This window comes from Hyalella azteca, unplaced genomic scaffold (genome assembly GCF_000764305.2).
Source record: "Hyalella azteca isolate HAZT.00-mixed unplaced genomic scaffold, Hazt_2.0.2 contig10098, whole genome shotgun sequence".
NCBI lineage: Eukaryota > Metazoa > Arthropoda > Malacostraca > Amphipoda > Hyalellidae > Hyalella > Hyalella azteca.
Genome location: NW_025940147.1, coordinates 843,164 through 864,956, shown reverse-complemented (window position 1 = coordinate 864,956; position 21,793 = coordinate 843,164). Strand labels below are relative to the sequence as shown.

Here is a 21,793-nt window from a genome sequence, read left to right as displayed (position 1 = left end):
GTCATGTTCGTGCATAGATATTGAAGGATTGTAGCATTCCTAACCTTTGGTGTTTAAATTCTGCCTCTGAACAATTCGGATTCACGTCCAATTGATTCCCTTGTATTTTTAGAGTTAATTGTTTTAAGCTGTTTGTGTGATACATTGTGTGCTCTTATTCTTTTTCACAATAACTTGGGAACAGGACTAAAATGTAACAACCACCGCGGGATCACTAAGCTAAATTCATTGTAGCGAATGATGAAGTTTTTACGCCAGGTATCCTGAGAATTGGTCCCCCATTTCCATTAAGAATTGTACAAACTTCTTCAATGTCCATTGCGAAACTTTTACTGTCAACTCAAAATTATGCCAGTAGTAACGTCACGATTTAGAAGTCTCCAGAATGGGAGATCGAAAGCTTGTTACACAAGAAAAATTTCTGAACTTTGGAGAAAACTGGCGGCTGAAGTTCTTGTGAGGCAGATAATGAACTGAGAAAACTTCAGAACTGTTAAGAATTGCGAGAAGTTTAGGAACACTAGTTTTATTCTCATAGCATAACAAGAATCCACGAGTTGCTGCTTTATATGGGACGCTATATTGCGAGTTATACCGAACGCCATCTAAGCGTTTTATTTGACGATTTCGTTATAACAGTTAAGTTGCAGCCACGGTAAATTGTGGAAAGTTATAATTCGTTTACTGATTTTATGTCATCATGTGATGTAGTAATGATGAAATATCGAATTACTTCCATTCTATTTTGCGATGAGCCATCTGTGTTTTAAATTTTTGATTATTGCTCAATTGTCCATTATTTTGTGACGAACATGTATGAAGTATGAGTGACAGCCTGACGTGTTCCGTGTGAGAGGCAGCCTGACGTGTGCCGTGTGAGAGGCAGCTTGACGAGTGCCGTGTGAGAGGCAGCTTGACGAGTGCCGTGTGAGAGGCAGCTTGACGAGTGTCGTGTGAGAGGCAGCCTGACGTGTGCCGTGTGAGAGGCAGCCTGACGTGTGCCGTGTGAGAGGCAGCCTGACGTGTNAGCAACTGCAGCGCTTTGAAGGCGAGCAGTTCGTGTTATGGGCCAGCAACTGCAACGCTTTGAAGGCGAGCAGTTCGTATTATGGGCCAGCAACTGCAGCGCTGTGAAGGCGAGCAGTTCGTATTATGGGCCAGCAACTGCAACGCTTTGGAGGCGAGCAGTTCGTGTTATGGGACAGCAACTGCAGCGTTTTGGAGGCGAGCAGTTCGTATTATGGGCCAGCAACTTTGCCGAGCTCCCATAAAATGAAAACTCGCACGGCAAGTGGAGTCTATGGCGCCTGAAATAGCCTCCCAGGTATTTCTCCTATACGACCATCTGAACTGGTGCGAGCGAGACAAAATAATAATGAATTAAAGAAGATATATGTGGATTTTGCCTAACAGGACAATCGACGGTGATTTAATTTTTTTCATTTATATTACACTCACCACAGATTTTGTTAATTAAACTTTTCCCGCGGTTTGCTTTCTATTCAGAATGCAACACCATGAAGAAGGGAGAAACTTTTGCATCCAATGCGTGGATGTAATAAAATATTTAGCCTAGCTTTTCAGAAATAAAATGCATCATTGAGCTGGGTACAGTTCTCGGCTGTGAGAGCACTTGTCATTGTAACTCCTATGATAATTTCCCACATTTAGTTGATATTTCTACACCTGTATTGAACTTTTGAGCGGAGAATAACCGCAAGATTTATATTCAAGAAAAAAATGCACCAGCAAGGTTGTGCTGCAAAAACAAAGCAAATAGAAAAGTAAAAACTAGCCCTCGTGTGTTGGTTGTCATGGCCACGCGACACGCTATTAATATAACCCTCTGCCTAGGCGCAAATATGAGCAAAAATAACTAGCTTCAGGTCCCACAAATAAATAATTTCACACTGAGATCCATTACTTCATTTATGTATTTTAGTTTAAAAGCTTGAATCCTCGCATCGGTGATCATACAAGTGACAGCTTATATCGATGTACATTAATACAGAAATTGTGCAGTTAGCCTATAAGGCGGGAATGAAATGCTGACTAAGGATTACGATTTGGAACCATAATATGGTTAAAGAAATTTACGAATAAACCTCCACCATCTGTAATAAGTGGCACTTTTATTAAAGATTTTCAGCAAGATATCATTATTTTTCACGAGTTGCTGCAAGTTCTCGGCGATTGTGTGATCCGGCATCAAGAAATTTAACGTACCTTAAGGGGAAAACTTCGGAATACTTTACATGTTCGAAATGTCCATTCATCAGTCAGTACGTAGTATCAATTTGCAAGTTTCTGCATCAACGTACTTCAGGACTGAACGAAAAGCAAGATATATGTATATATCGACCGGGTTCAAATTTCGGTAAGCTGCATGCATGTCAGAATGCAATGCGCCGCGCATCGTGTTATCTCTAAAGAAAGTAAGTAACAAAAGACGCCGAAGAGCGGAGTTCATAAAACTCCTGACGATTGTATCCCGAAAAGTTCTGATGGTATTGTGTATAGAGTTACTTCATAAATATTCGGGATGCTTCGGCTGCTGCGGTGGCTGTAGTGCGAGGTCGGTTTTTGCTTTCCGCGGTTTTTTGCTTGCATCGATCGAGTTAGCGCGCCCGCCTGGAGATTCGCGCGCCATGCATCGCAACGTTTTCATCGAGTTTCATGCAAGGTTTGGACCACGAACGAAAACCGAATCAAGAACTGCCGATCGTTGGCCTGGGAGAGGCCTACGATAAATCCATCCCAGCTTTTCCATAGAGTCATGATCGTCTTGGCTGATCGCTTCGCTGCATCAATTGGAGATAAATCTACACAAAGAGTTTTGGATTGTCCGAGGACGTGCCCGGAAGCTCCCGAAGAGATTTAGGAATCTGGGAGGAATCGGTAGCCGGGCCAAATGCTGGCAAAACACAGAGGGGACCAGCAAGATAGCTGCAGTTTCTGCACGGAGATTGTCGGTGGAAGCACCAGAGAGATTTTTGTATCTGTTCCTTAACCTGCATTTTCTGTCAAATTGTAGTGAATTTGTTCTTTTAATTGAGGAGTATCATGTGAAATTGTTAAATACCGGTATGTTTGAAGATACATGCATATTAGAATTTTTCTCTGGAAATTCCTTAAATACGACTGAATATAAGAGTTTTTGCAGCAATTGATTGTCTTGGTGTGACGAAAATTACATTGGTTATACACTACACATCAGGAATATTCTTCGGTTGGACTTAATTTTGCCTCCATTTGAAGGCATTTATTTGGCGTGGTTGAACATATTAGCATTCCAGGAAATTAAAAACATTTAGCTACCGAAATAAAAACTTTCGCTGCCGTTTGATAACATCACTATTGCAGGGTTGGCTGTAAATGCTTGGGCATAGCAGCCCGCCAGGTAACTGCTCAATTGAATAAAAAAATTAATCGAGCTCATCATATATCGGTAGAATTTTGTATTACATGCAATTGATAACATTAATTACACGGTATAATTTCTATAGATAATGAAAATGCAACAAAACCAATACTCATTTTCGACATTTCGACATTTAATGTCTACGGACGTTCGTTTCTTGACATGAACATATAGTGTAATTAACTCTACATCTCTACTTTATCAGGTTCGCTGAACCGATGAGTTACCTTCTTAAAAACATTACACCACACCTGCATTTATTAAACAAGAGCAAAGAGCGCAATAAGGTGGGTAGGAGCAGCCTATTGAATCCAATTGGCTGAATAATTCAAACTTGACAATTTGCCAAATGCTATCCGTGTGATCGTCTTCTGACTGACGACAAAATTTGCAGCTGCTACAAACCCCTTCAGCAAACATAATATTTGAATGATCACATCCGCGTGTAAATTTCGAACGAAACCATTGAACATTTTTAAACAATTACTAAATCTTTGTATTTTAATATGGTGAGCATATTCACACGACTGAATATTATTAGTAATAACGTAGATTGGTAATATATGCAGTGTTCATCTCCCAGAAATGGTATAATAAAGCAGCTCAGGAGGGTTGGTAATGCCCCCACATGTATGCCATAGCTCACGACATGCTTGCTGTCGACTGAGTAAAGATCAATTCTTTCATTCATAATAATACGGTGGATGCTCCATAATTGAAGTAAAAGCCCCCACCAATAGTTGCGCGCAAGCACATATGAGGGCCTTGGAGAACGTTTAGATATATGGAGAACGTGGGTCATCATTGGAGAATGTTTTAAAAATACAGTAAAAGGCGATGAAAAGGTTTCACTTATGGTCCGCCTTCAGCCAGCCTTGTAAGGCTTACTGCAATGGAAGGCAGGTATAACGATGTTGCTGCCACGACGTCTGCACTCGGGTAGTTCCATATTCTGATGGCTGGAGGAAAGAAGGAGTGAAGGTGGACGTCGGTTCTGCTGCGTGGGGCCTGCAGCTAATTCTGCATGTTGGTGCGCTCTTATTGTTGCGCGTGTAACTGCCTGGCACAATCCTGAAGTAGGTTGGAGAGCGATTAGAGGCGATGCAGCATTTTGTACAGCGTGCATGCTTTGTCCTCAGATGGTATATTTTCCAGCTTAAAGGTGCTTGCACACGGAGACAGTACTAGCGGCAAGTAGATCAGAAAAATGCCAAATGTCTGCCGCTTGGTGTCTATCCCGCATTTAAGCTTAGACACGAGGCAAGTTTAAGGTGCCGCCTTGCTGGTAGCGACTAGATACCGGCACGGCGGCACCTTAAACTTGCCTCGTGTCTAAGCTTACTTGCGGGATAGACACCAAGCGGCAGACATTTGGCATTTTTCTGATCTACTTGCCGCCAGTACTGTCCGTGTACAAGCACCTTTTGACTGGCTACCATCTCAGTGGCACTGGATGTGGGGCTTAAGCGCGGTTCATCATTATCAGAGACAACTTCCATGCGCTACAAGCTGAATAAAATTTACAGCCTACACTTGTATAGGTTGTAAATTACAACCCTACACTACAATGCTCGCAGTTTCCTACAAATTAATTAATTATCACAATGTTTGTTGTTTAATATTAAGTTTGATTGTCTACCGAATCCGACAATGCAGAAATTTCTGGTACCCATAGAACCCTAGTTATTTTATTACAGTTTCTTGCTCAGCTAATCAAGATAAGACGTTTCAAAGAGCATTCTCCGAATAAATTTACTGTAAAACCAACCATATTCAAAATTCTTGAGCTCCTAGATTTGGTAACAACAATTGACAGTATTTGGTAACGTTACCTCCATTCAGTTCATCACGATTAGTAACATATGGGTGTAATTATAAACGAAGTTTCAGTTATGGGACCTCGTATAATATAGATGATATATAATCACAAAGTTTGTAATAGACATCTTGTATATCCGCAGGACTGGCTTAACATCGCGTTAAGGATCGCAAAGTTGCAGATTGCCACCACATTCGGCTCTATATTTCTCACTCAGCAGCCGCCAAGTTGCTCTAAGTAAAGTGAGCTACCAAGTCCCTCGGCAATGCTCTCAACTTTTCACATCAGCGGCCAAGATAACGACACTGCATGACACCAGACGCCTTCCTCCATCTCTCCCCACCTGCCCTCTACAGCTCGGTGTACCTTCAGTGGCAGGAATTATTGAGATATTACCAATCTGTTATTATTGATCAGTTATTGGTGCCGTCCCATTTCAGACCTTAGTGTTCTCGCTACAGTGTTTTTCTCGGGCTATTAAACATTTTCATTTCTCAATTAAAGAAATAAAACATTGCTCAAATGATGAGTAAATGAAGACTGAATCAAACCTATATTCAAAAACCAGGATGCAAGAAACATAAGTCAGGCTAAGTAACATAAGTAACAGGAAATATGCTACATGAATTTGCTATGATTTTCAAACATATTTTCGTTACGTTATCAATGGCAAATAAAAGGAGAAGAATGAGAGAAATACATGGTAAGGCCGGAGGTCGGTACCGCCGAGCGATGCTAGATTCTGCTCACTCGTAATGTTTGGAGAAGTTAAATGACAACAACAAACTATTCCACTAGACTGTTTGTTTCAATAGCAAGACGCTGCGCGATACTTGAATAATAGGCGATCAGGCTGTAAAAGCGTTATCCTGAACACTGTCCATCAGACTGTCGTCAGATGAATGCCTTATAAATGAGTTGCGATTTTGGTGGTTTTGATTGTGTACAACGTGGATCAAACAGCGTCTTATTTGTTGCCCATTACGTTCCATGAAGAACATGTTAAAAATTTTGCCCCGCACTGAAAGTGACGTCAAGAGACCGAGTGATGAGCAATAAATTGACTGTTGGGTACAGATGGTAATAATAAGAAGTAATGATAATGCGTCGTTAGAGTGACAGTGAGCCATAAAGTTGTAGTGAGTCGTAATTTAAGGTTGAGTCATATAGCGTGGTAGGTAAGAGTGCTACAGTATAGCAGGTCAGTTACATGGTTAGTCATAATCATGACAATGAAAGTTTTTTAATCGCTATTCGTAAACCCTGGAGCCTCTATGTGTCCTTGTAATGAAAGTAAATGCTTTTTAATTGAATAGATTTGAGTAATTGCTTGAAACAGTTAACCTTATTATTTTTTTCAAATGAAAATTTATCGGGGTTTGTTCCATGCTAAATATCAATAAAAAATACACACAATTCCATCTAATTTTCTCATATTCGACTTTTAATGACATGCATGGCTATCGGTGCGATGTATTTTAGTCTCAGTTCCTTAGGTGAGACAATCTAATAGTAATACTAGAATCAGAGGTGGGCAGTAGCGCGCTACATGTAGCGGTAGCGGCTCTACATTTAAGGCAATGTAGCGGTAGCGGTAGCGCCCGCTACATATTTAAGTAGCGATACGAGGTTTTGCCGCTACGGCGCTACCGCTACATGCATTTATAGATAAAGCCTTTAGATTTTACTTAAGGGGACCGGCTACCCTCCAACAAAACTTTTTTGTTTACAGACGGATCGTCTTGAAACTTGGTACACATATGTAAAACAGAAATCTAAGACCTTTTTGTTCATGTAAATTTAAAAAAATTAAAGAAAACGTGGAATTAATAGAAAACGGCATATAAGGGGTACTCTAAAAATATTTATAACTTTTGCAAATCACATGCTACAATGTCGAGACACATATCATTCGATTTGTAACAACAATATCTAGCGACTGTAGAGCCCCGATTTTTTATTTTACTCATCGTTTTTTTCTCGTTCTTCCCATTTTTTCACATTTTTACCCCCCCGCCTTCCTCCCCCTCCCATATATAAGTCAAACCATGCATATATTAAAAAAAGGCTTCTAGAGTCGCTAGGTATTGTTTTTACAAATAGAATGGTATGTCTCTCATTGCCGTAGCTTGAAAACTGTTGGAGTTATAATTTTTTTAAGATGGCTTTTTTTGGATTTTTAAATTTTTCAGGGGAGCCAAATAAAGTAAAATTCATTGAAAACAGAAGAATATGCCGAAAAAGTTTTGATATTGTAGCCCAAGCTTTCCCATTGCCAATTATTTGCATTCAAGGTACCAGCACGCGTCTTTAGACCTATTTATGTTCAATTTAACGTGAATAATAGGCTATAAATGGGACTTTTTATGTATAAATATATATATATATAAAATATTCATTTTACATAACTTTACAACTGCGTTACGCAAAAACTATTGCATGAACATCCATGATAGTAGCTTTGTTAAACGCGTCTTGTTTATAGCTTTCAAACGAGTGCAAACACTTGCAATTAACCTAAATAATGACATATAATTACCATTTATTTGTAAATAATGATATAAAATAATCATTTTATAAAAGTTTAAAACTGCATTACACAAAAAAGTATTGCATGTACATCTATGGTAGTAGCTTTGTTGAACGCGTCTCGTTTGTAGCTTTCAAACGAGTGCAAACACTTTGTAATTAACGAGAGTAATGATCTATATATACAGATTTAATACAAATAAATCTTTGTACATATTGTTAAAAAATGTTCATATATATATTTTTTTAATTATCTTACGCAAAAATTACAGCACGCACAGACATGCGGTAAACTGCGTTAGACGCGCCTTTTAATTCAGCAGCTACAAAATGAGTCAAGAAAACGGTAAAGCCAAAATTTCCGATTTTTAAGGTAGCCGGTCTCCTTAATAGTATTAAATATTATTTAAAAACCAGCATGATACATATATACTATAAATTACAGAATAAAACTGTACGAAAGATTTCGGTGTAATGTTGTCAACCTCAGCTTCGGTCTCGGCTCAAAATTTTAACTGGGATGTTAGTTGTTACTTGTTAAGTTGTTACCAGTTACCACTTACAGGTTTTTTTCATCTTTCAGTTTGCTATACAGTTATTTTTACACAGTTATTTTTATGTTTCACCTTCCCTACATGGATGTCTACTTTAATCTACCAATCTCAAAAATAATCCACATATATATACAGAATAGACTGATTTTTATATGCATATGTTTATAATTTCTTAGATTGGTAGATTAAAGTTCACATCCACGTAGGGAAGGTAAAACATAAAAATAACTGCAACTTCTATTTACTGTATCTAACCCTGGGGTAACCCATACTAGTTCGGTTAGGTTAATTGCAATAAAGTTGCATTGATATGTTTTAAAAATGTTTTATTATCATTAAATGTTAATGAGTAAATCCTAATAGAAGAACAATAAATATTTAGAGATTTCCAATAATTTTGGCCATTGTAGCGGCTAATGTAGCGCGCTACATTTTACTGTAGCGGTAGCGCCCGTTACAATCTAGTGGGTGTAGCGGTAGCGGTAGCGCCCGCTACATTTAGAGCATGTAGCGGTAGCGGTAGCGCCCGCTACATTTAGAGCATGTAGCGGTAGCGGTAGCGCCCGCTACATTTAGAGCATGTAGCGGTAGCGGTAGCGCCGCTACATTTCAAAGTAGCGCTGCCCAGCTCTGATTATTATAATAAATTGTCAGCGCAGATTATATATCGTACGCTTGCTGTGTTCCGCGCTGATGTTGACTTCAGATAGGAGGTTATTAACTTCCGTTTGTTCTAGAAAAGTTGTTTTTTGTTGCTGTTCCAAAAGAGTTTCCTCTACTGCAGTGGTTAAACTAAACTCCAGTCGTAAATGTACTAACCTTTAATTGTTTTTGTTTAATGACAGTCTCTTTATTTGCAGTTCGTGCGAGCATAAATAAATTCAATCATGCATGTAAATAAATTATTACGACGATATGAATGTTTTCTCATGGCCGGTGAATAAATGTGTGAATTTCTTCCTTATACAGCGGAGATAACGCACCGTGCTACTAAGTTTGACATTTTCTACACCGGAGACAAAATCATCATTAATATTTTTAAAATCAATCACAATAATTAATCCTCCTTTCAATGGAGTGGTAAATTTTTTATTATTGTTTAAACATGTAAACACAATCATTACTCCTACTTTCGTTAGAGTGGCTCCTGCTGTGATAATTATTCATGATCGGTCGGCTTATAATCGTCTGGACGTTATACCAGAATAGAGATAGCGATTGTGTCAACAGATTAAGATAGCAAAGACCGATTGCAGTGGCTTGCTGCGAATCCAAAGTGATGTCGTTTGGGCGGCCGGGCTAATTGGAAGCGACGTTTGAGTTAGTCGAGTATGAATTAAACAGTAATGAGAAATGAAGAAACGAAATTTATGTTAAAGACCTAATGCATTATGCCAGATACTTAAAGTTACCTTTTCCAGCATCAGTTGGCAGCTCATGTTCATCTCCTGCATACACGTCTGGTGATGATGGGTCATGAGGCGAGAGGTGCACGGCGAGAACGTGCTGTAGAATTGTTCGCAGATGCTGTAGACTTTAATAAGGATAATGCGAGTACGAAGAACTTACCTCGTATATGTCAATGGAAAATTAAGCTGAAGTGATTACTCCAGTAGAATTAGATTATGAATCTAAAGCCAATCGAGCTAATAGTGTACCATTACTGCCAAAAACCTGTTTGAATGAACTGTCAGAATATATAATAAAATTCAGGATACAAGTTTGAAGAAATTGATTGGTAATTGAATCGCTTCTCGGCCGAGATTATTAACGGGCTATGATTTGTGCATCCAAGCTAAAAGTAAGCTCAACTAAGGTAGAGCTTAGAAAACTGTTATTAATTCATTATTTATTCGGCTGATTGGTATAATGCTGATGATTAATTGATCTGCTGATAACTGATGGTCCTTGTACTGATGACCTTGTTGAAGAGATCGAGGCACTAATACAAAGGTGCTAGTTTCTTATTCACTTGGAAATAGTTTTACTTGTCTCGTGTACGTGAATTTAACGAACACCATCAGTTTATCGACTATTTTCGCTAGATTTTGAAAACAAGTGAATAGAAACGTTTTGCAAAATTTACGTCGCTCAACTCATCTTCGAACATTTAAAGTTTGTCTTCCTGTTTAACGTCACGATTATTCAGAGAAAATAAATTCAGTCAGATCCCCATTCTTTATATATATTCTCGATATAATTAAGATAATTGAGTAAGCAACATAAGTGCCTCTGAATTATGTACCCATCAAAACGTTGCTCAAAAAACGGCAATTTGGTGTCAATGACACAACAGCGAAAAAAGAAGCAGCTGCTAATGTCAAATCGGATGGAGAAGAGCGTTGTGTTATAGCTCCAGGGCAACCAATGATCGCAGGGACAGCCAATACCCAATTAATTATTGGATTTTAAAATGAACATCAGCAGCTAGTAATTGTAGGTCGTTTTTGGTCGACAATACATTGAGTTGAACTGCCATCAACTTCCATTTGATTTGGAGCTCTATGAGTGTCTATGAGCTTAAGGTCTATGAGCACTTATTTATGGAGTGAATACGTAACAACAAGGAATGGTATATGAAATGTTGATGTAGTTGTTGATGAATAAACATCTATTCAGATGTTCATTCATCTGAATAGTTGGTTCATTACCAATAAGGGTATTAATTCCCAAAACATGGATAGATACCACTTGTACACAGAAACTATTATCCAAAATCAATTTTTCCCATCTGCATTGGAGGAACAAGCGTAGTTCCAACACTATGCCGCCAGTCCATAACCCTTAAATGACGTGTTGTCCGTAGTCCGTACTCCGTAGTCCGTACGCCTGCCTCTGCCCTCAGCTCAGTGTACGTTGAGCCGTGGTCCAGTGTGGGTTAGCATCCCTCTTGTTCTCGGTACTTTCTCTGAAAGCATCCAGCTAAATCGCATGAACTCGTCATGTTTCTGATGTGATTCAGATCGGATGATAAGTAGAAATTTCATCCTTTTTGTGGAGAATCAACATTGCGAGAGAAGGTAAGTGGAATTTTTTGGTTTTAGTGTGTCTGAATAGACGTGCTTAGGAGTCACTGCCTGAACAAGTATGAGTGAAGCAAGTATATACTAAATAGTAACAATGTACTACCGTACTGGGGCACCTATTTTCGGATAACTGCCACTTCTTTAATAGCTGCCCTGATATAAGGTGTTAAGAAATGTCTTGTGCTATTTGGTATAAGTGAAGCGTTTGAACTGGTGTCTTGTGCCTACATAAACTGTCAATTGTGGTACACTTCTTTCAGGCCGAGGCCGATTATTCCTGGTGGAGGTGGTATACTTTAAACTCTTTATTTAATAAATGTACTTATTTTATTTAACCATAGAATATTTTAACAAGCAAGACTGCGAGTTAAATTTACTTTTGTTGTAGGATTATTGTTGCGTTCCTTTTTAGAATTTAGAGTTTTGAGTAAACGATAATTTCTTCTCGTGGAAACTAGCGTTCACGGTTCAGCTACAAACCAGTGAATGAAATTGCGCTCTATTTATTTACGGAGTCATAAGTACCTAATAACATTGGACCGTGTAATACTGATTCATTTCTTTCATTTATTTCAGTACGTTTTGATTGAGTTTCCTTATGAAAAAAATGAATTCAGAAATGACTGTTTTTGGGCTACGTTGAATAAGATTTAGATTCATTTAGTTATTTTTTTCATTCTGAATATTGGTAAGGTTTCACCTGGTCCCTGCCGAGTTCAGTTTGCAGCAATTCATGCGACAACCAACCAATTGGAACAAAAAGTTTCTCTCTTGAAATTGAATGGGCTCAATGAGGTTAACTTCGGTTAAGCTTACCGCCATATAGTCAGAGTTAGAAATCATATATCGAAATTGGGATGGACTAATCACTACTGTATATAGTTCTGGCACAATTAATTATTTATTCCGGCGTTGTTGAATCATTGGAACGTTTCATTTTAGGTTACATTGCTGTTAAACTGATGCAATTATCTGCCCGCACTTCCTTCTTAAATTGTTTGCCATATGTATAATAATTTTCTAGTCAACTGTTAGTTACTGGACTAAGCTTATAGGTCGGCGCTGTTCAATGAGAATTATTGTACGTACGCGAGTCAGTTGCGTCTCTAGTACGATTTGTTTTAATTTGTTATCACTGTGATAAAATAAAAACATTCCATTAAATAACTCTGAATAATCTTTTGATGTCGATTTTTTAAAGAATGCTGAGTACTATGATGAAATTGAGTAAAACCAACTGGGGAAGGAAACTTCCGAGTATATATGGAAGAATTCAGCTGAGAATATCTCCTTGCTCTGCTAAGGTATATTCTACGTGTAAGGCTTCATGTCTAAATTTTGAATCTTGTAAACTTTTAAATCAGTTTTATTTTAGCATAGTTTTCCGTGCGAGAGATTGTGATGCCGAAGCTGACGGGCGGACGATGGCTGCTACCTCGTAGCTCAGAAGACGCACGTGGCTGCGCTCTCGCCTAGCAAACGTGGATGATGGATGGTTTTATGGATCTGCTCTACCGAATTTTGAGATCCTGCTTTCCGCTGCAGCCGTGATGATATAGAAACAACAGAGATCTCCTTCCTGTTTGTTGGTACCTGTTGGAGAGTGTGGAGTTCACAGCTAATCATTGTCCATCAAACTCTTGAGAAACCGACCGAATTTTAGCTGTTTCACGAGACGCTTGAAGCCTTCACTGTTCAACTAATCTTAGGCGATAGAGGACAACTCCATATTCCCTCGGAATGAATTGCTGCTATTTAACTTGGGCAATTACTACTGCATATAAGGTGTTAGCTCAGCTCTATTATTTATTGATTTCTCGTAATTATTAGTTGTACAGAGGATTCGATCACCATCGCTGGTCGCGGTCAAAATTTTCTACATCGGTGCCAGCTCGTGGAAATAGTGCCAGTAAATCAAAGCTTATTTGAAAATATGGCGAGTTTGGCTTCAGATTGCTCCGTGTGTTGCGTTTTGTTCGAAAAGATGTTGACTGATTTATTACGTCGCGTCTTGTGCCACTCTAGTTGCGTGAAAAATTGATGCAGTTGTACTGGAGACTTCCCTTCAAATTAGGATAGTACAAAAATCAGTTAGGGTAGGTATATATCTATCCTCTGTGCTAGGTTGAAACTGCTAATGAGACGAGATGGTAATCTCCGTTTCGCTTCTGAAGCAGGATGTGCGTTTTGAAACAATGTTTAGTTTCGGCGATATTCTTTCGATTATATACAGAAAACTTGTCCTTTAACCTATGTTGAATATTAGCAAAAATAATTGCATTTGCATGAAGGTTCTGCAAACTCGGCTTCGTGAAACTTTTCTGCTTGGTATGAATATTTTGGATATTTTGTTTTTTCAAAGAAAGACGATGATCGGCTAACAACTTGATAACTACCAACATAATTCTTCTTCCGAAGTGAAAAGATTTAGGAGAAGCCTCCTGAAATTCCTGGTGCTGTGAACTTGATGAAGTGAAGAGTGCAGATAATGTCCTTTATGCCTGCCTCTGACTGATTACGGGCGCGCGGCCCACGCTGCTGCCGTATTATCGCCTTGCGCCTTGCGTTTTCCGTTACCGCCTTGTGCCTTACGTCACCGCCTTGTGCCTTACGTCACCGACTTGTGCCTTACGTCACCGCCTTGCACCTTACGTCACCGCATTGCGCTTTACTTCACCGCCTTGAGTTCTACATTACCGCCACGCGGGTTATGATAATGCCCGTTTTCAGAGGTAGTTTTTTTTAAAAACGCTACTAAACTTGCAAATATTATACTGTCAACCTAGCTTCTAAACTCTCGTCAATTTCTCACATTCAAATTTTCTGGATCTCGGTAGGGTGTGTTCGTTGGCATCAGCTCGGGGATGTAGGGACCTTGCAACAGAAGTTGAGAATTTCAATCAATTTAATTCTGAAAATATCATCCAAGTTTGATGTAATATCAAACACTGGCTTTAATGGATGCGATGAAGCCCTCAAATTCGATAAATTTTCAATATACATTTTAATTTCGCACCTGATATTGCACTACACTTCATTGCACTACACACAAACATGCGGCCTTGCATGTTTTATCGTCTGCCGTTTGATGGATGCTTACCGACACCTGTAAGTTCTAATTAGAATGTAAGAGGTGCACTTAATTTGCTTGGTACAATTTAATGAGACTGCACAGTGTTAAAGGACAAATTACGTTACCTATTGTGCAGTAACGTTACCTATTGTGCAGTAACGTTACTTATTGTGCAGTAACGTTACCTATTGTGCAGTAACGTTACTTATTGTGCAGTAACGTTACCTATTGTGCAGTAACGTTACCTATTGTGCAGTAACGTTACTTATTGTGCAGTAACGTTACCTATTGTGCAGTAACGTTACTTATTGTGCAGTAACGTATTGTGCAGTAACGTTACTTATTGTGCAGTATACTTATTGTGCAGTAACGTTACCTATTGTGCAGTAACGTTACTTATTGTGCAGTAACGTATTGTGCAGTAACGTTACTTATTGTGCAGTAACGTATTGTGCAGTAACGTTACTTATTGTGCAGTAACGTTACTTACTGTGCAGTAACGTTACTTATTGTGCAGTTAAGTTGCGTATTATGCAGTCTGAACGCACCGCAGCGTGTAGTGCGAGATGCGTATACGTAGACCAAGAGAGGCTAGCAACACCTGCACTACTTGATTATCTTCCATAAACGCTCGGTTCATTTCTTGCATCTGAGGTTTAATTAAAGTTTGCGCTCGTGAGGTAAGCTTTGTGTTCAGTTTTCGCTCTTTGAATTCATTTGAGCTTCTCTTTATCAGGCTCAAGCGACTCTTTACATGCAACCAAATTTTAATTTCTCCTGGGCAGATGGCGCTGCCGAAGTTCTTGTAGTTCTTGAGACTGGAAGTTTAGTTATATTCTAATATTCATTTTTATAAGTTTATGTGAGTAAACTTCTAAATCTAGCGGAACTTGTGTCATGCTGTGCTATTCACGTGCTCAATTTTTACCGATATTTGCAGCTAATTGAAAAGGCGTCTTAGAATTTAATTTCTGAATGGCTTCGAAGAAGAATGGCTTCAACAGCATCTTGCATCAGCTGGCTCAAAGGAGTGAAAAGATACGGAACACGTCCAACGTTACATCCGGGACCCGATGACGGGGGTGACCTGCCCAGCGACGACTCGGAGACGGAGGACGACGAAGGCGGCGCATCAGCGTGACCTTGGGCTACTAAGTCCTAAACTCATCATAAGATCATGAATTTCAGATTGTCAAATAATGCTAGCTTGAAATTCTTCGCATTCCCGCAGTTTACCTCAATTTTCTATAACTCATATTTATTATGCTTACTGAAACCGTTACTGGGTATCACAGCGGCTAAAAAACTTACGCTCGCTGACAACTAAGGAGACTGAAATAACAATTGTAAAGAAGCGTGGGGCGTATCATTCGTTTTGTATGAAGAAACGAATGAGACGCCCAAACGAATGACGCGCCCCAATGACACGCCCCACATGATACTTTCGTATCATGGGCTGACTCTGAGAAGCTATCGAGACGATCACTATAAGTGCTAGATTGATTGTGTGTTTGAATTACGCATCCGCGATCAGAAAATTATAGCTTGGCAATCTCTCAGGTACTGAGTGACATTTCTTTAACATCGTAATTTTTATTGAACATGTGTCCTGAATGGTATTATGTCAGCATTTTCTTATTCTTCAATTTGTTAGGAGTCCTCAAAAATAACAGGAAGAATAATTTATTATAATTATGTGTATGCGGGTAATTCGTTCTTTCTTACTTATATTCAGTTCCTCCACTCATATGAAGCAGTCCACCGCAGCCAGGCCGGCCTGTTGCCCATGCTGGGTATCAGGAAGTAGCGCAATTAGCCTTATCGTGCACCAAACCATTTGTCGCATATGATCACCTGCTATACGACTTCAGCTCTACCAGATTTACACTGCCACTGGGCACTTCGTCAATCATGATTTATTGTGTCTTTTCTAGAGCAAACTGAGCGTTCGCAGCCCTGTCATCAAAACGTCCGTCACGACGCCACCGAGAATCAATGTCCATTCACCAGGCAATCAGTGTCAAGCTCGAATTTTCTCCGTTATGCGACCGTCTATCCAAGCGCTCGAACTTTTCACGTAATTGCATGGCTTTGTTCATGCGTGACACTGGCCGCGCTGAGGTGCTTTTCCTTAATTCTTAGCTTCGAGTTGAGCTTTAGTCCAAGAGAATTCTGTTCGTTGCCTGCGTTATGTTTCCATTAAAAAATTTGTTGAACTTTTTAGATGGGATGATGGTCATACCTTACTATCATTTACGAGAACATCGCTTTGAAATATTGTCAGTTTGCTCGCCAGAAGCAATAAGTTTAATAACATAGTTGCTTAATTTTTGTGTCGGGGAATAAGTTTGTAACGAAGTCATCCGGAAGTAAAAATGCTCGTCACTCGCAAGTAACCAAGCAAATTAACTTTGAAGCAAAGCAAACTAATCCTAATCTTATAACCAACACACCAGCTGATTATACTGCACGCAGAATCTGCTGCAATTTTGTTTGCGATATATTTCCTTCACCCTCCAATTATCCAAAATATGAATTGAGTGAATGTTATTAGGAATAGTGTATCTTCTTTACAATTGTTTTTCGGCATTTATATCCTAGAGGATCGATGTATTTGTCGTAAACTTGGACAATCCGCTAAATATATTGTTATTCATATAATTTAAATACCCGTAATTATATTCATTATTTTTGGACACTTTTAAACAGTGCATCTTCTGGGAGCTTTGTTTTACGCTGATCGGGACCACTATTAATGAAGATATTTATGATGAAACTTAATGCCGCTTGTGGCAAATGCTACAGAACAAAACTAGAAATACGTCTAGTTCTGATACATGACATCGCCCGTCCTCTTTATACAGCCAATTCAATGGGAACGTTTCTACTAACCCATTGAGTCCCAAACAGCAAGACCGATTGATTTCCATGTTTTCTGAGCTAAATAAAAGGCAAAGAGAACCTCCAGAATTCCAAGAAGCTTCCACGCGACAAAAAGTCTGGTATAAATTCAATGACGGATGAAAAAGCTTCAATCATCAATTGTAGAATCAAATCAATATTTGTCGGTACAATCGTCAACTGAAGGACAAATTCCTCGCTTGTAGGAGCATTGTGTGGAAAGTAGGAATAAGTCTGTCTCGCTTATACCTATCAAACGATTATTGTATTCATTTTTATTTTCATTTCAAGTTCATCAAAGGCAAACAGAAATTGCCTTGATAGATCTGCTCCCCCGCAGTGTTAATTGACGGAATACCGTAATTTTGTACTAAACTCTTGATATGATGTTCCTGGTGTATTGCTCAACAATTTTCCACGTAGTGTACAATTTTAAACTATTATTTACTGGAAATGTATTACACTCTAAGCGCAGGTAGGCGTTTCAGAGCATATATAGAAACATGCAGTATGGCGGATGGCTAGGCCATAATATTGTCTAGGCGACGCAAATTCAAAGGACAGCTCGCGGCTCCTATTGAAAGCCAGACCGTCCAAGCCTAAATGGAAGCCCGCGGTGTTGCTGCTCCAAAGTTTGGTTCTGTCGAGTAGTTTCGAGGCCTCCGGACCTTTAGTCGACGGCTTCGTCCACGTTAGAGTCTTCAACTTGACCTCGTGCTGCTTTTTTATCATGTGGAAACACATGGGTTCTGTATTATAACGCAAATTCTGTGTTAGTTCTGTATTATAACACAAATTCTGGGTTAGTTCTGTTCATGAGTTCTGTATTAGAACGCTTCGAAAAATTTGTGTTTATGCAGAAAATAAACTATATCTTACTATTTGCCTGTGTTTAAATGACCGTTTTTTATATTTGATCGTTTTTTCGGTGTTCTAGTAACCTGTTTTTTTTAATTCTTTTTTTAGTTAGTCATTTATCCTTGTCGAATCATTATAACAAGTAATATAACGGAACTTCTACTAGATTTTGACGTGCGTATGCGATCTTCTTATTTGCACGCTTTGCATGCTTATGCATGCTTTGTATACTCAGGAAAGATGTTTTTTGATGCCACTCCGCATTCGACTTGTCAGATCAGGATTGTTTCCTGGTCACTCAGTGGTTCAAATATTCAATGGCCACCAAGTCCAGAATTTCGAGTCTTGGTGGCCACCAATTCTGGCCTTCGCCCGGCCACCGATGGAACCTGCCTTGATGTTTAGTGGAGGAATCGGGCGTTAGCGGTCAGTCGGTCGCATCGTTCGTATTCATTCCGGCAACGATAAAGCCAATGGATCTGGCAAACGGTGTCTCATGGTCCCTGACTCTTCTGGGGAAACGCTGCTGGAACCTCAGTACGTTGTTTTTTCCCTCCGTTGTCCTTGAATCATTGTTTGATCGCTTCAAATATACTCTCTTGGCTATGTCAATAATGCTCATAACATGCTAACATAATATCGTTTCCTCAATTGAGTCGCGCAGTTAGCGGCTATAATTGAATCGCTCCACATAGCACATAATGGAGTCGCAACACGGAGAACACTAGCATAAATTAAATATATTCTGAAAAACAAGTGCAACAATTCAGGCTTTGAGCCGTTGCTGATTCATCTCGAAATTACACGCGCTCATTCTTCCGCATTCGACTGGATTTATAGTTATGGTCTGTATGGCCAAGAATTTTTCCCAAATATGTGTTTGCGTGTGTTTAGAAATGCTATTTGGGTTCAATAATGTTTTTGCGCGTCTGAAACTACTTAATCTCAGTCTAGTCTTGTGTGACGGAAAAGTGATCACTGTGCTGATTTTCAATATGTTATTGAAGCACTAATTACTCGCTTGTAATTGCGTACGGTCGAGAGATTTAATGAGTGTGTTCTAGAATAATTGAGTTGCTGAAATGTTTTGGCAGTGTAAGCTTCTCTGTAACATCGAATGCATTGATTTAACGTTAAATGCGGCTTCAGTGTACGCACATTTGACGCTGTGCCACTGCAAGTGCTCACCGAATATGCTCAGTGAACGTATATACGTTTTCTGTTACATTGGAATGGATTAGAGCATTGGAGGATGGAAATGCAATAAAATGCATGACAGCAACAGGACATCTGCTGCGGTGATTTTGTCAGCCGATAAGATCTTTGTTCGCCCGTTTCTCGCTTCACTCCATTGAATTTATTGACAGATTTACACATAATTTTTGCCTAGAAAAATTATGCCAAATTCAATGAGGTTACCGATGACGTAAAGCAGATTTGACGTATGATCAAGACGAACGCAAAGATTCAATAATGGTTTACTTTTGTCGTTTGATCTTGTTGCGAGTTTCTAAGAATTATTTATTTTAATTTAAATGAAATTCTAATATAATATATGTTCAGGAGTTCGTCATATCTTGTTTGCGTGCAATTAAAAGCTCAAATTTTTATAATTTATAAAGAAGAACTTTAAGTTCTATTGTACGATTTCGTTAACGCTTGCATGCACTGCGCGGCTTTCTTCATCAGCACGAGATTCACGTCAACAACCCTATTGACCGTTTTAATGCAGTAAATTTGCTTAACTGGCATAGTTGCGATCTGTCTTTAAGATTTTCCTTTGCAGTCTTGTTCGCGGTTCCTAAGTTTGAAAATATTTTTGTTTTTGTTGTATTTTAAAAATATTTCTTGTTTTCATCCTATTTTGCTAACGGAATTAATTTGGTTCTTTTCTCTCGGCTTCTCTGGGCTTCTCTTCTCTCGGCCTCGGATTAGAACCGTGATTAAATCACAGACCTGAGTGCGCTGTAACGGAGCCAAGTTAAGTAACTCATGCCCAGACTATATAGGACTCGCCCGATTAAGGCGGGCGGCTTGTTTTACTTCTACTAATTATTAGTTGATGTGAAAAAATTTTAGAGCCGTCACACAATATTTTCTAGGGAGCGATTCAAGTAACCCAAAATAAGAATTCTACGGCTATCTACTTTAAATGAGCAAGGTCCGTCTAGTTGAATCCCCTTTCAGCGCATTTTCTCATTTCTGAAAAAAATGCACTATTGTGCTCGCCATGTCGGTCCGGCCGTCTGTCTGTCCGTTCGTCCGCGACTTCACGTTTTCGTCGACGAGAAAATGCGCTCTCTGTCATTCACTGCAGTGGGTACTGAGTTATATTTTCTTTATCCGTTTGTTGTCTGGACGTTAAATTGAACAACGTTGTTGGATTCAACATGCAATAACCCACGTAAATAAATAAGCAATATTAGTGTTCCGCGGCGCCAGTGTTGAACTAATGGAAGCGAAGCGCACAGGCTACGCCGGACGTTTTAACAGGAGCATTTTGTGCAAAATTAAAATGTTATTATAAATTTATTCTGTGATTGTACAAGAACTGCATTTTCGAATGTTATGAGTCTTGAGCCCTGAACGTTTGTCCTAAGATATATCTTTTGCTTCTTAATGTGCAGATAATTACAAAAATCGTGCTGTGGATATATAAGTAATCGATGCTGGATAAGGGCCTGCTGTGTTCTCTGTAACGTGTTCAAACTTTTATTTTTACCGTAACATAAGGTGTCAGTTACAAACAAACGGAGTGCATGTGGTGGCCACCAATGTTCCTCGTATATATATGCTGTGTATGGACCCCCATATGTTGTGTTTCACCAAGAGTTTGTATCGCATCACACTTCTTGCAACTCATTGTCGCTCAATCGTGATGCGCACCACCCCATGTTGTGGGCTCGTTGCTGCACTCAAATGGAACCTCATCGTTTGGCCACAAAAGACGCCTAATGGAATCCGATAGCAACGCCCCAGCGTCACTTCGGCGCGTCGCCAAAGCTTGGAAATTTGCGACAAACTTCATCGCAAATGTTGCTTCCTTCACGCGTGTTTTCGCCGCCAAGATTGTATCCAGGTTTTATTTAATTTGTTGTGAATTTTTTAGGGTGGTGGGGGCTTCTGATTTTCCAGAACTGAAACCACTTCTTATAGGTAATGTTCGAAGTCCTTAGTTGTGATCAAGTGTAAACTGTAAATGTATAAAAATATTATTTGTTCCGGATTCCACTAGTGTGAGTAATATTAGTAACACACGTATAATTAGAAAAATTCATGGCCAAATGCCATTCGTAATTTATAAATAAACAATATTGTTCAGGCCCTCACTTTCCTCGTTATGTAATTAAAATTAGTAGTTCCAATACTGGACCGAGGCGAATGTACTCTTAATCAACCATGAAGGGAACTGCCGTCAAGATCTTACTTGAATTTAACTAAGAAGCTCAGGTTTAATCTATATCAAATGAAACCCTTCAGTTTCAAGGATGTAATTTTAAGCCTTGCAATAAAAAGCATACTAATAGCAGCGCTCGGAGTCAATGTTCCTATGCCACTATGTTTAGAATTTATACTTGAAATGTCTCCACAGAACTTCTTCGCATTTTACAG

General features: G+C 39.2%; 1 long non-coding RNA gene across 1 annotated transcript in view; it reads left to right on the top strand.

The window, feature by feature from the left end:
• Positions 1–11,184: 11,184 nt before the first annotated feature.
• Positions 11,185–21,793, top strand: part of LOC125178481 — a 138,867-nt gene continuing 128,258 nt past the window's right edge. Inside the window, exon 1 of the long non-coding RNA XR_007156918.1 lies at positions 11,185–11,343. This is a non-coding gene — a long non-coding RNA (uncharacterized LOC125178481). The remainder of the gene's footprint in view (positions 11,344–21,793) is intronic.